Source organism: Cupressus sempervirens, chromosome 11 (genome assembly GCF_028749045.1).
Source record: "Cupressus sempervirens isolate cs-2001-9-10 chromosome 11, ASM2874904v1, whole genome shotgun sequence".
NCBI classification, from domain to species: domain Eukaryota; kingdom Viridiplantae; phylum Streptophyta; class Pinopsida; order Cupressales; family Cupressaceae; genus Cupressus; species Cupressus sempervirens.
Window position 1 is genome coordinate 209,144,067 of NC_143128.1, and position 15,092 is coordinate 209,159,158.

Sequence of the window (15,092 nt, forward strand, 5' to 3'; positions counted from 1 at the left end):
TTGGATTGCTGGCCCATCTTTAGTGCTTTGGCATATCTGGTTGGAGAGGAATCGTCGCATATTCCAAGATGTTCGGCTTGGTGTTTTGCATCTTTGGTGGAAAATATCACATTCTCTCTAGGAAACTATTCTTGTGAAGTGTGAGCTTGATGGGGGTATGGATCCAGTTGATCTTGCTATCTGTAATCGCCTCAATTTTCATCTGCAAGATGGGGTTGCGGCTCATAGGTTTCCTTCTATGTCCAGGCAGCTTCACCATCAGAGGAAGGGTCGGGTTAACCGGGATGGGCACTGGACTCCTCCTCCCTGTGGAGTTCTTAAAATTAACACTGATGGTTCTTCTCGTGGGAATCCTGGTCCATCTGGTATTGGCGGAGTGGCTCGTTGTAGTTCTGGGAATGTTAAATTTTTCTTCTCAATTCATAAGGGTGATTATACTAACAATCTCATGGAAGCTCAGGCTATTTTATATGCTGTGGAACAGTGTTGCTTGTGGGGATGGAGTAAGATTATTTGTGAGTCTGATTCCCAGGTGGTGGTGAACATGCTTTCTTCGCAAGAGCTTGAGGATGTTAGTTGGCAGCTGGCCACTATTGTTAAGCAGATTCTTTTCTTCTCTTCCTCTTTTCAGTTCATTAGGTTCAAGCATATTCCGCGAGAATGGAATAGACTTGTTGATTGTTTAGCCAAATGGGCTTCTAGTCATGATCCGAGTTGGAATATTAGGGATAGGGGGCAACTGTCCTTTGAGATGGTGCAAGAATTTGATGATCTTGTTGCTCAGGATTGAGCTCCTTGTTGAGCTCTCCTTGTTGTATTCCTTTCTGTCTTAATAAATTTTTACCCCTCTTTTTGTCTCTTTGTTACAATGGCGTAAAGAAATTTATTTTTAATTTTTTTATAAGAATATATTTTCTGATGATTAAGATGTGTGTAGATATAAATGGTTTAAAAAAATATATTTTTGATTAAAATAGGGCTAAAAATTGATTGAAATAAAAGGAGATACAAAAGAAGATTATAATAGAAAAAATTTAGAGAACCTTATTCCTATGAACAAATTCATATAAAACATACGATAAATTTGGGGTAATAGACCCTTCTCAACAAGATTTTAGTCTAGTATGTGAGCTAAATCTGTTGAACTAGGCAATCATCAACATCATTCCACTCTCCATAGATGCATGTAGTACTAACAAAGTAAAAAGGTTTGCATAAGTAGAGAGTATGATTAATAACTAAAGCTAAGTGATAACTAACATCCCTAAGTTCCTGCTTATTTAGCAAGTTCACAACTACTTGAAAATCAATCTCACAAATAATCTTGAGTTAACCATACACACAATATTGCTCCACAAATAACAAGATGGCCAAAACCTCCATATAATTAATTAGTATGAAAACACTTGTTCACAGAGAAAAGAAACTAGATTTTTCCATCACTACTATGAACAATTCCCCAAATACCAAAAGGGTCTAGATTCCCCAAAGAAGAACCATGAGTGGTAACTTTGAGATCCTTGCAGAGGAGCCTAATGCCACTTTGTGAATAACATGCAATAAATGCTATCTAGGCTTATTGCGATACTAATGACCTGTACCCTCGAGACCCCTCCCTAAATAGCTAAATCGAGGTAGTTCCATATAACATCTCCAATGAGATGTTAAAATCAAAACTAACAATCTAGTTGTTATGATGGTTAAAAAATGATGTTGCTAGGATTCTATTGTAAAGAACTTATGTGTTGAATGTTTTCCATTTGTAATCTTTAAATATAATGACAACGACAAGTTTGTAGCTCTGTATTACATTTCTTCCTATTTAAAAGACATTTTAAATCATTTATCCTCAAGAAAATAACCAATATTTCTAAGTAAGTAACAAGCAACTCTCTTGGTTGACTCTGTTGTTCCTTCTGATCTTGTTGTGGGCCTGCTTAATTCAGTTTCTCCAAATGAGAAAGATGTGGTGGTTGCTTCTGGTCCTCCTGTCTCTTTAGTGTCTTCGAGGCTTTGGCAAATACATGCCGCAAAGGTGGAGGACAGATGGATTGCTATAAAAATAAATAAATCTAAGTCCTATGTTCCTCCTCTAGATATGAATCTCAAATCCTACAAGGGATGCTCTAAATAAAAGAGTAAATTGTATGTTCCTTTTTGTGATAGGCCTTTTTAAGTTTTGAGTTGGTTGGTGATTATCTTTTCTGTCATCGAGGTTGCCACATTGTTGGGTTGGTGACCTGTTTCACCTAGGTCCATTGTTTCTTTTAAGATAGTGTTTATTGAATATCTTTAGCTTTGTATAGGGTTTCAAGGACCCTTCAAAACCTATTCTTCTTAATAAAAAACAAACAACTCTCTTGGGATGTAAAGTGCACTCGCTACCCCCATGTTATTGGGGGTACCATATCAATGTGCTTGGGTATCTCGATGGATTTCTATTCTACTCTATGTGGTCTACACAAGTGGTTAATTTTTAGAAGAAGCCCAAATTTTTGATGAGGTTGAGTGTTTGACCTACTTGATAGGTGTTTATTCCTTGTTCAGAGGGTTTCCCTATGCCTTTTGGTTATTAGTAATGATTACTTACCTAGATAGTGGGCTTGGATTTTTTGTTTACCTCCTTCATGGTTTATTTGATGATGGGATTGTCTCCTATTGATGTTGAGTTCAAGGTAGTGATATTGGAGATGGAGGAGATCTATGTTGAAGGGGAGGATAGTTGGGATGCCACTGGTGATAGTGTTGATGTTTGGCTATGTCACTTCTCCACTCTTGGTATTGTGATCTTTCCTCTCCTTGCTTCTATTGAGGTGATTCATTTTTCTATTGAGTAGGAAGAAAGTCTGTAGCAATGTGGAAGATCTTTGGGAATGTTGACCCAAATTAGTGGTCTTATTAAATTTGGACTATTGATTGTGATGGTGAATGATAGACAGGCTCTCCAATGCCTAAGTTTTAGTTTTTGTCCTTTTGAGGATGTGTGTGTCTTGTTCCTTTTCTTATAGTGACTAGGTACTTTTTGATAGTTTTAAAAGGATCACCTAGTATTTTGTTATTGATTTTTTATTTAAGTATACAACTTGTATGGGGGTTTGTCCCATGATGAACTTTGACAATGCTGACTATCACTATTTATTGTGTTGCTTTCAGACCTTTCTTTTTTTATAGAGGTAGACCTATGATGTTGTTTTTACTTTGGAACTAGGTGTTGTTAAAGTGTTGTTTAACTGTCTTAGTGTGTTAGCACTCTCTTGTTATTTTTTTTTATCAAAAAGTAGGAGACATACTCATTTATAAAAATGAAGTTTGACAATGTAGACAAGGGTAATCCATGTCTTGTCACCATAAATAGGAATTGAATTTTAACAATACAAATAAGAGTGATTCATTTTTTATGAGCATTAACATGTAATAATTATGATGTTATTGCTCTTGAAGATGTAAGATTAATAGTAAGAAGTCGTACATCTTTAAGAAAGAAAGTTTTGATCATGTCAAGCATTAGTAAGAATTTAATTTTGACTTTACAGGCTGAAGTAATCAATATCTTTTAGGCATTGACATTTATTATAGTTATAATGTTATTGTTCCTAAAAATATAATATTATGTATTATTTATATTTCTGACATTGCTGATAGAAATAATCAATATTTTAAATACATTGACATCTTATGATAGTTATAATGTTATTGTTTTTAAAAATATATTAACTATATTCTTATCATCAAAATTCAGACGTTTCTATTTCAAATGTTAATAAAAATTAATTTTTTTTTTATAATCTCAATTTCCAACTAAGGTTAAAGAACTGCACTTTTAATTTCAATAGAATATTGTTGAGTGTTGAAAGAATAATTTTAGATTCAATAATAAAATATTCTATTAATGGTCTCAACTCTCAGCTCCTGGTCAAAGAAATATATATTTTTATTTCAATAATCATTTTAGTATGTTGATAGATATGGAGACTTCTATTTAAGAAGGGTGATCTGATTTAAGCCGGAATTCAGAAAACAGCATACTCATAAAGGAACTTATAATAATAATTATAAGTAGAAATTCAACAATACTAAACAAATATCTAATTATAAGCAGCAATGCAGGAAGAAGATGAAAGCAGAAATCATTGTAAGGACTATTAATAAGCTTTTTGTCCGGCTAGTTAGTAAGGTCAATGACCTAGCGTCAAGACTAAAATAGGAGGTGAAGCACTCAGTTATTATTGACTTGTGGACACTAAAATGGTTCCAGGAATGATCAATAGGACCATTCAGTTGGACACAAAAACACAAAGAGTTATTCAATTTTAAGGGGAAATGTATGGATCATAATGATCTTAGCATCCTCAAAAACTGGCCTCGCCTATGAAATTTAATATACTTGAACAGACGACAGCAAACATATAAATCAAACTCGCTTAGGCTGTGCAATGTTCAACCATTACTAAGCATCCAGAAACAAGTTACAAGTAGAAGAACTTAGGCCAAAAACTGTGCAGAGTTGTCAAATTCGTTTCCAGAATTCATTTCAGCAACCAAAACAAAAAGGAACAACTAATTATATTTCTTTTTCAATAAAATAATCAATTTATGATTGAGTTGGGGTTGTGGGGTACGCCAGGCATTCTGCAGTAGTGCTCGCTCTGAAGAAATTAATTTAATATCATGTAACAGATATTAAACTGATAAGAACAGATACTACACTTGATCTTATCCAAAAGGCTGAGAAATATATGATTTCGTTTGTTCCTTCCTTCCTTAATTTAAAGCTCCTTTTGGTGTCTTTTCAAGTATCCCTATGCTTCGTGTGGGATAAATATATCTTGGAAGGGGAAACAATATGTATATTCGCGTCAAAGAGTGATCTTAATACTCTTGTACATAAATATTAGAAATAATAAAGATGCGTAATATCTAATTTTATTAACATTATGATTGACTTTATATAGAAATGGAAAAAATTAAAGTATTCAGGTAATTATTGTAATAATTTCAAAATAGCTCAATATAATCAATAGTCTATTTTGTCAGTTTACTTTAAATCTTATTCATCATATTACATAATCAATTTCTTATCAAATGCTAATGTTCAGTAATAACAAAAAGAAAATATTTAATTAATAATACTTGCAACATAATTAATTAAACCAATTACTAAAACTCTCATGGCTAGACTTGTTAGTTAAGTTAATTAATCAAATGGTCTTATTTTTATACTCATCACCAAAGTACAAAAGAATTAATTCATCTAATTATAGTTCATCACATGTATCAAACAAGGCTCAGCCTCCATGACTATTGGTGATTAATTCTAGCCTCAAACTTCTAAAAATTCCTATAAAAGGACCTCCAATCCAAGCATAAATCATCTAGAATTCATATAACACAACTATGCCAAAATTGTTCTAGGGTCATCTTTAAGAGTTTTTTAGTATTTTAGGAGCATTTGAGAGCTACCTCATAGCATTTTAGCATAAAATAAAGCATATATAGATATTTAGTTCATGTCCATTCAGTGTTAGTTTTGCATATTGTAGCTTAATTACATATGTTTTATTAAGAAAAGAAACAATTAATAGGTGTTGATCCAAAGTACAATCAATCTCTAGACACCAATAATAGAACATTACCAAGGGCCTAGTAATGAAAGATGCAGATAAACCAAATCTCCCTCCATCAAAGACAAAGGTCCGCAGGAAATTAGCCCACCAACCATGGTCAACATGGTCAATGAATAACTTGGGACAAGCCCCCACAATAGCTACAAACTTAAACAAAAAAAACAACAAAGGAGGACAATGTGTCATCTAAAATTGCCAGCAATCACTCGATTGCAAGGAAAAGAAAAACTAAAACAAGAAATCACTATAACAACAAGGGAACAAACTCAAGCCATCCACAATAGGAGTCTCCTCTGCTACCCAATGCCCAAGTATGATCTCCACCTCCATAGGAGATTGTTCCACCTCAGTAGGAACTATGTAAATCTTCTAACACAATTAATTAAACCAAAGACTACAAAACTCCCATGGCTAGACTTATTAGTTAAGTGAATTAATCAAATGATCTTATTTAATAACTCATCACTGAAGTACAAAGGAACTAATTCAACTTAATAGAGCTCATGATGTGGATCAAACAAGTCTCATCCTCCATGATTATTAATGAAATAATCCTAGCCATCAACTTTCTAAGAATTTCTATAAAATAACCTCCAATCCAACCATAAATCATCTAGAATTAATATAACATAACTATGCCAAAATTGTTCTAGGTCAACTTCAAGAGTTTTAGAGTGATTTAGGAGCATTTGAGAGCTTTTTCATAGCATATTAGCATAAAATCAGCTATGTGTATCTTTCGTTTATGCCTATTTAGTGTTATTCTTGTTAGAAATAGGGAATACTAGGAGGGGGTGAATCGATATTCTTCAAACTTTAATCCAAAATTGAATATTATAATTTACCTTATAACTTGTAGATGAAAGTGAACTAACGATGCTGAACAATAAACATAACCATGCAATAAGAGAACTCAAAACACCATATTTCATTAACTAGGAAAACCCTAGCCAAGTGAAAATCCGAGTGGGAATGGTACCCACAAAATGATCCACTAATGAAAAGTATTTGGTTAAAGATATTGACCTTGTTAGGAGTCTTTTAGATGTGTGTAGTGCCTTAATCCTTGTTAGAGGACTTAGGCCTTGCTAGAAGCCTCAACCATGTTAGGAGTTTTTATATACAAATACAAAATGTATGCAAGAAGCGCTCATTGCCCAAACATGCAATATACAATGTAGTTTCTTGATACAATGACATAGATATGAAAAGCTCTTTAATCTATTGCTGATATCTTCAATATCTGATTTAACTATAGTTGCTCATCACAAAACTTGCATACCTCTATTCATACATCATAATTTGCATCTCAAAATATTATCATATCACACTTCAACAACTTCTCTTAACTTCACATATTACAATCTTCTTATATAACTTTACATTTATAATATTCCTATCTAGTCATCTTTCAACCTTTTACACACCTTAAAAAATGTACTACTAACTATTTCTCTCTTAGGGTTAACATCTAGGATGTGATCCCTAATTAGTTAAGTAATTTTTTTGGTAAATAAAATAATTCCTTAACCCAAAATATCCAATTCCTTGACATGCTCTATTTTTCCTATACACTACTATAACAGGTGATTTTCTCATAACTCATTCTGTATTGATTGTAATGATATTAGAACTTGACCATGTGTTCCTTATCGTCTCATGTTACCATACCTAACATTTCATGTGTGCAATGTACCTCAGCGAACTATGCTGAACAAAACTCTCTCTATTCTGCCAAATAAACTTCGACAATTTTCTAAGAATGAATGCCTTAATTGGATCTTCAAAGTCTTCCATCTTCATAATAAAGATATGTTTCCATAAATGACAACATAGATCTCTACCTTAGCCATATTTCCTATAATCTCCCCCTTCAAGGCATTGATGGCAATATATGGGAAAATTGGTTGTCCCAAAAACTTATAGCATTCAAACTTTATAGAATTTGGCCTTCTCAAAATTTACAAAATCTTATAACTTGTGGATCATTTGCATTTGAACCATATTTCCTCATATCTCCTAAATATATTATATCTCCCCTTTTGACTATTGTTCTAGCTATTACATTAATCCCTCTTACTTATACGTTATTTCTCCTTTATAGATATACTTATGTACTACACGTATACAATTTTCTTTATCTCAAGCCATTTGATAGCAATGATAAAGGTGTCAAAACAAACTTACATGTACAAGTGAAAAATTTGTTACAATACCTTGATGGTTGCTATTGGCTAGAAATTTGTGCAAAGCTGTTGCCAAAGTTCTTCTTTAACATGGTGAACTCCATATCTCATTTGTCTTTGAGTACATCTACCAAGCACAAAGAGCATGTGCTTCTATCTCCACTACAACTAAATCTATATAGGAATAATATTCTTTTACTGATTAACATTCATCCAACTACCTCTATACAAGGTCAATCTTCAATGCAAGGTGTTCCCTTAGGAATGAAAATCTTTTCAACTTCATCTCTTTCTATAGCTCTAAAAGCCTGATGTCATCATCTAATTTGTTGGTTTTGTTCTCAAGATCAGTAACCTTGATTGAAGTATCTTTGACACCTTTCATTGATGCCTCTTTAAGCTTGCTATTCAATTCATCTAATATATCCCTGATTAATGTGTGTGCTCTAGCACACTCCTCATAAACTATCTTTCCTTCAGTTAGATGGTGTCTTAAACCCTTAACCTTTTCATCATGGTCCTTTAGGTCTTCCTTAATATTATCACAAACCTTTCTAAATATCTCTTCATCTTGCATAGTATGTGTGTTAACTACTACAATGTCTGATAAATTTGTGAATTTTGCATCAAGAGCTTGAATTATAGTATTTTCTCTATCCTAAGGATCTAGATTAGTCATCTCCACTAAGATAGAATGCTGCAGTCTATATGTCACTTACATCAGTGAACTCTACAAGATTTTCACTTTCATATTCTTTTCTATTACCTTCCTAAGTGATGAGATCAACTCAGTTTGATCATCATCATCTGATCCTGTTATTGATGTTAGTGCAAAGGATGTCCTAGAAGTACTAGGTGCACTAAATTTATTTTCTTCTTCCTCCCTTTTCTTCCTTTCTTCTTCTTCCTTCTTCTTCCTCTCTTCTTGCTTTTTCCTATTTTTCTCTTCTTCTTCTTTCCTTTTCTCTTCTTCTTTCTTTTCCTTTTGTTCCTCTTCTAATCTCTTCCTTTCCTCCTCAATTTTCTTCTTCTCTTTCTCCATTCTCATGTGTTCTTCCTCCTTTTTCTTTCTATCTTATTCAATCCTTTTCTTCTTCTCATCTTCTTCAAGTTTCATTTTCTTTTCTACTTCTAATATTTCTTCATCTTTCTTCCACTTTCTTATCTTTTTCTTCTTTATTCTTCATATCTTTTTCTTCCTTATTTTTCTTATTTTCTTCTTCTATTGTCTTTTTCCTTTCTTCTTCTTTTTCTTCATTCTTGGAGCTAGTGTAGCTCACCAAATTGCCAATATTAGTGGTCTATGAGTGTATCCTCTAAATTATCTAAAGTGATCTTTGTAGCCTCCACCTACATGGTATCAATACCAATGTATATTTGTGAAATTGACTATGCCATCAATGTTCTTTCTTTTGTAGAATCTAATGTCTTCTTTGTTGTTGCAGATTTTGTTGGTGTTTGCTTTACGTCTATCACAAGGATTGCTCCCCTTAAATCTCTGCTAGGCTATAAAATGCTAGTTGTGGATGTCATGAATGTCACAATTGCCAACTCAATCTTTGTATTCACCTCTTCATAGTTTCCACCCATCAACAAAATTTCTCTCCCTTTATTTCAAAACAAAGGTTCTATGCCTTTCATTATTCTATCTATGTCATCATTAGTGTTAACCTCGTAGAATTTTCTGATTATATTTTCTCTTATTTTCGTAACCTCCTCTACTACTCTTCCTTTGTTAATTAGTTTATTGTAGAAGTCATGTAGAATATCCTTCTGTATATCCTCAAATGTTTTATTTTCTATGATCATGTGCCTAACTATAACATTCTCTAGTTTTAATCCATCCATATTTCTAGATGAATTGTCATACTTATTCATCTATAGAAAATTGCTAATGATCAACATATTCAAATTTTCTACTTTGGGTTTCCAAAGTTTCTTACCCAAAGTTTTCTTTATTTGTGTTTCAACATTCTCAATAGGTTTGTCCTCTATTTCCTTTGCCTCTTCTTCATTAGATTCATCTGACTCAATTATCTATAGGATTTTTCTTCTCTTTCTTGGTCCACTAGCCATCTACTTAGTCCTTTTCTTAGGTTGTGGTTCAATTGATTCTTGTTTTACTTTAGTTAATCTAGCTAACCTTCTGGTGTTGGATGGGCCTCAGTTTGTACTTTTTTTATACTAACATCCTCTTCACTCTTATCCTTTAGTACTAGTCATATAGAAATAGATTGTACTTGAGATACTACAACATATGGTATTGTTCATGCAACTTCTTGTGATCCTATAACTATTACGCCTTCTAATGATCCAACTACTGCAAGTGGTGTCACATACATAATTCCTTCTTGACCACTCTACTTCATTCTGGTAACTTTTTGTCTCATTGTTGCTACTTCTTTTGGTGTCATTTTGGCTTACTCCATGATTTTCCTCATTGTAGCCTCTACCTTCTTTGAAGATTTCTCAAGATGATCTTGAGTAGTTATTTGCATAATTTCTTCATAAGTTCCAAACCTATCAAATTCATCATCTCTAGCTGATTTTAGAATTACTTCTACATATCCCTCTACTTGTTCCTCAATAACCTAAAAACTAAGTGGTTCAACATAAGTCATTCTTAGTTCAACTAGTTCTATTTATGTAAAATCAGTATCAGCCATGAAATATATATCATTCTTGAGTATCCTCACAAGTGAAGGTGGGATTCTATATCTTTGTCTCATCTCTTCTTGGAATGATTTCACAATAAGATCTACTCTTGTACATCTTATCAATTGGATGCCTTATATATATATATATATATATATATATATATATATATATATATATATATATATATATATATATATATATATATATATATATATATATATATATATATATATATATATATATATATATATATATATATATATATATATATATATATATATATATATATATATATATATATATATATATATATAAGCTATCTTCTCAATTGTGCTCTTGTCACTATTAATTAGTTCATTCACAAATAGGAATTGAAATCTCTTAATCAAATGGAAAAATGTATAAATGATCAATAATCAAAATCTAAATTGACTATTCTTTACTCTATTTATCCTTTCCAAGTTTTCTATTAACTATGCTCTCAAGATTTCACACATAATGACCTTAACTCTTTCCATAGACATTTTGTAGCCCACATGAATGAATCTTGCTACCATGTCATCCTCTTTGGAACTATCAATATCTTGGATGTCATAATTCTACATATAAATCTCATATCATGTTGTTTTATCTTGATTATCACAATGCCTCTCCCATTGTACTTAGACTTGGTGTTTTCTAAGACAAGTTTCTTAACATTCTTTTCATTGAATGGGATTGATCCTTCAATGCATAATATAGCCACCTCATGAATTAGGTTAGCTAATATTTCTACCAAATTATCTCCTAAACAAAATTTTTCATCACAAATTATGCTTAACATGATGTTTAGCCAATTCTCAATGTCAAAGTCATGTGAAAATAGGATCCTAATGATTTCATTCTATTCTAGGTATTCATAAGTATTCTTAAAGCTCATGTCCTCATTGTCAAAGTCATGTAAAAATAGGATCTTTATCATTTCATTCTATTCTAGTTTTTCATAACCATTCTTAAATATCATCTCTTAATCAAATGGAAAAACATATAAATGATCAATGATCTAAATCTAAATTGACTATTCTTTACTCTTTTATCCCTTACAAGTTCTCTATTAACTACACTCTCATGATTTCTATAAGAATATGGCTTGGGTCAAAATTCACCCAAGACCAAGGAACTCAAACACAAGCACAATAGTAGACCAAAGAGAGAGTATGATTAGAATGATGATATATTCATTCAATATGCCATATGCAAGTACACTAGGAGTGCCTATATATAAAGGCATTTGGAGAGCTTCTAGAATGCATAGAAGTTAGCAACATGATAAGTCATACAACCAAGCACATGTCCACAAGATATGGGTTATCCTCCATTAAGCATAGAAGTAAGTGCGATGATGTGAGGATAAGCCTACAATGGTGTATCATTCAAATTAGTGGTGTAGACAACATGTACTAAATTAGGAGCGTAAATAACTATGTTGTCAACATGACAACTCAGTGAATGATGCAAACTCTAGTTTTTTAGACACCATGTGCTGAATTAGAGTTGGGTACTTCTTTTTTGTCAACATGACAACTCATGAGAGTACACAAACTCCTAAGTGTCTCACCTAAATAAATAATAAAATAATGCATTAACCTAGGTGAACTTAAGTAAGTGTAAATAGTGAATACTTATTTACACCAACACCCCACCTTAAGTGCAACTTAGGGGAATGCCCTTAAGCTTATGAAATCTAGGATGCAATGCATGATGGGTCCCAGCTACTAGGCCATGTTAGGTACCCATGTACATAATGAAATGCAATCTCTCATAAAGTGGAGAAAGAGGGAAAACCTCATGTGAAAAACCCTCCCCGAAAAGGAGAGATGAAATAATGTATGGATGGATGGAGTAATCAAGACCCCCCTCAGTATGACATAAATCCAATATATACATAAGAGAATGCTGAGAAGATGAAGAGAGAGAAAATAGGCTCTCCCCCTCAAAAGAAGAATGCCTGCCAGTGACTGCTCCGATGAAGAAACTGATCCAAGGCTATAGAATGGTGTTCCTACCCTTAGGAAGAAACAAGGCCAAGGGTACAAATGAGATGCTTCCATTGTGCATGAAAATAAGTGATGTCTCTAAAACCTACTCAACTGGTTGAACTACCCATCTCAAAGAACTGTTTGTCTCTACAACTGATGAAGAACCCGACTACAATTGTTGATCATAAGTATCCACAATCACTTCAACCCATGATGATCGATCATGTAGAGAATGAACAAGAGGGTCAAATGGAGCCCTTGTGACAACTAAAGAAGGTGTTTTTTCATCAAGAAGAAGAGGTATATCATCAATACTATCCACCAAATCTATCACTAAAGCTGGACCTGGAAGACTAGATGTACCCTACTATGTTGGACCTATCATTGTGGCTATGTATGCATTTGGATTGAACTGAAGTAGTGACCTCTCGCTATAATTGTCGATATAAATCTATGTATCTAAATCTATTGAAGCACTATCACTGGTGTCACTATCAGTTTCCACACAGTATGATGTACAAAGAGGATTAGAGGACAAGCTGGGTGAACTTTCCTCAAAGTGTACATCCTTCTCCACAAAGATTTGATGTGTCTCTGGATCCAATAGTCTATATGCCTTCACACTGTCTTCATAACCAATGAAAGTACAAGACTAAGGTGACTATTCCTTGCAACTCTTGGAAGATATCTTTTCACATGCAGGACAAATGAAGACTCTAAAGTGTGTCACAGTAGGTTTTGTACCACACCATGCCTCTAAAGCTGGATGAGGAGACCTATTAAGAATGTGAGTGGCACTACTAGTTGAATCAACTTCAAGTGATGGCTCTAGAGACTTGGCTTGTATCATGAAACTTGCCATAGACTTAAGAGTGTAGATCCTTAGTGCTCCAACATCTGTCTTATGTGGACTAAATGCTACTAGAGTCTGAAGATCAATACCCTCAAGTGTGCAAAAGTCTTTATGTCTTCTATTCACATACATGCTTCCATTGTCCATTCTGATAACTTTGATGTCTTTCCTCAATTTATGTTCAACATGAGTTTTGAAGGCTAGAAGCCTTTCCAACACTTCATTCTTATTATGAAGAAAGTAGACCCAAGTGTATCTTGAAAAGTCATTAATGAAAGTCAATATGTAGCAATCCTAGCTAACTGTAACAGGACCTGCTAATACCATGTGAACCATCTATAGAATAGCTAGTGCTCTTGAAGACTTCCCTTTCTATAACTTCCCCTCTAGATGCATATATACTAAATCTATTAAACATTCACCATGGGAAAAGTTCATTTGAGGTAGACCTTTGACCATTTGGTTTGTGCAAAGTTCCTAAAGGTAGCGGAAGGAAAGATGACCAAACCACTGATGCCATAATTACATTGTTGAATTTGATTGAGATAAAAAGGCCTTTAAAGGTGGCTTGGGCACAAAATGGGAGAAAGAGTACAACCTTTTTTTATGATTCATTTTCCCCACCAAGGAATCATGTTTAAGATTTTGCACCTATACTGAGTCTAGAAGGAACTCAACTCTATGTCCATCTCTGAGGTGAGTGATTTGGTAGATTGTTAGGAGATTAGAACTTAGATTTGGAACATAGAGAACATCTTAAAACTCTCCATTTTCCATGTCCACATTTCCTTTCCCTTCAACTTCCATTTTAGTATCATCTCTCAAAAAGATGTGTGGTACCTTTGATTTCTTCATTGAAAAAAAATACTCCTTTGAAGAACCCATATGATATGAGGCACCAGAGTCAAATATCCATTCCTTTGAAGAGTTTGAATTAGCCATGAGTGCTTGCCCTTTGCCCTTGGAATCTGAAGAAGATCCTTTCTCCTTGTAAGCATTAGGTAATGGAACATTATGTTTCTTCATGATGTTGGTCAACTCATCAATTTTCTTAAGATAACACTCATGTTTTTCATGATCCATTTTCTTGCAATATGCACACTTTTTCTTCTTCTTATTGTTGTTGTCCCCCTTCTTGTTGGAATTTGAGGAAGACTTGCCTTGTTGGTTGGATTGTGGTGTTGTCTTTTCTACATCCTCTAATTTGTTCTTCCACTTTTTCTTACCCTTTACTTTGTTTGAAAGTGGAAGAAATGTTATGTGGCGGATTTGTATATTCCCATCTAATGTGATAATATTCTTTGCAATTAGTTATAGAAATATTCTCCAAAATTGTAGAGCCGAGGTGTCACTGCCTGATTCTGCTAACAAAAATTTTTCAGTCTGAATGCCCGAATAGGAAAAAAAATTGAAATAATAATTTTGAAAACTATAGTAGAATTAATAGATCCAAAAAATTAATTTAACAGATCAAATGATGACCATACCTGAACTGCAAATTAGGGCCTCCAGGTTCCGATTTGCAAAATTTTTTTTCTTACGATCAACTTTCACCCAGCATAAGAAAATTTATAGTCGATCTTCACTGAATCAACATTTTGGATGTAGTGGTGAGGTTAGATATGGCTTTAGACACTCTCAATTTCTACAGTACTATGGATTCAGGTCGAGGTGCTAAAACATGAACAGTCTCGAATGACTATGCGTAGAGAATCTCCCCGAGCTCTAATACCATGTAAGAATTTGGCTTAGG

At 33.4% G+C, this 15,092-nt stretch overlaps 1 pseudogene; it reads right to left on the reverse strand.

Annotated features, from left to right (window-relative positions):
• Positions 1 to 4,610: 4,610 nt before the first annotated feature.
• LOC149528907 (U2 spliceosomal RNA) lies at positions 4,611 to 4,738 on the reverse strand (annotated as a pseudogene).
• Positions 4,739 to 15,092: the final 10,354 nt, after the last annotated feature.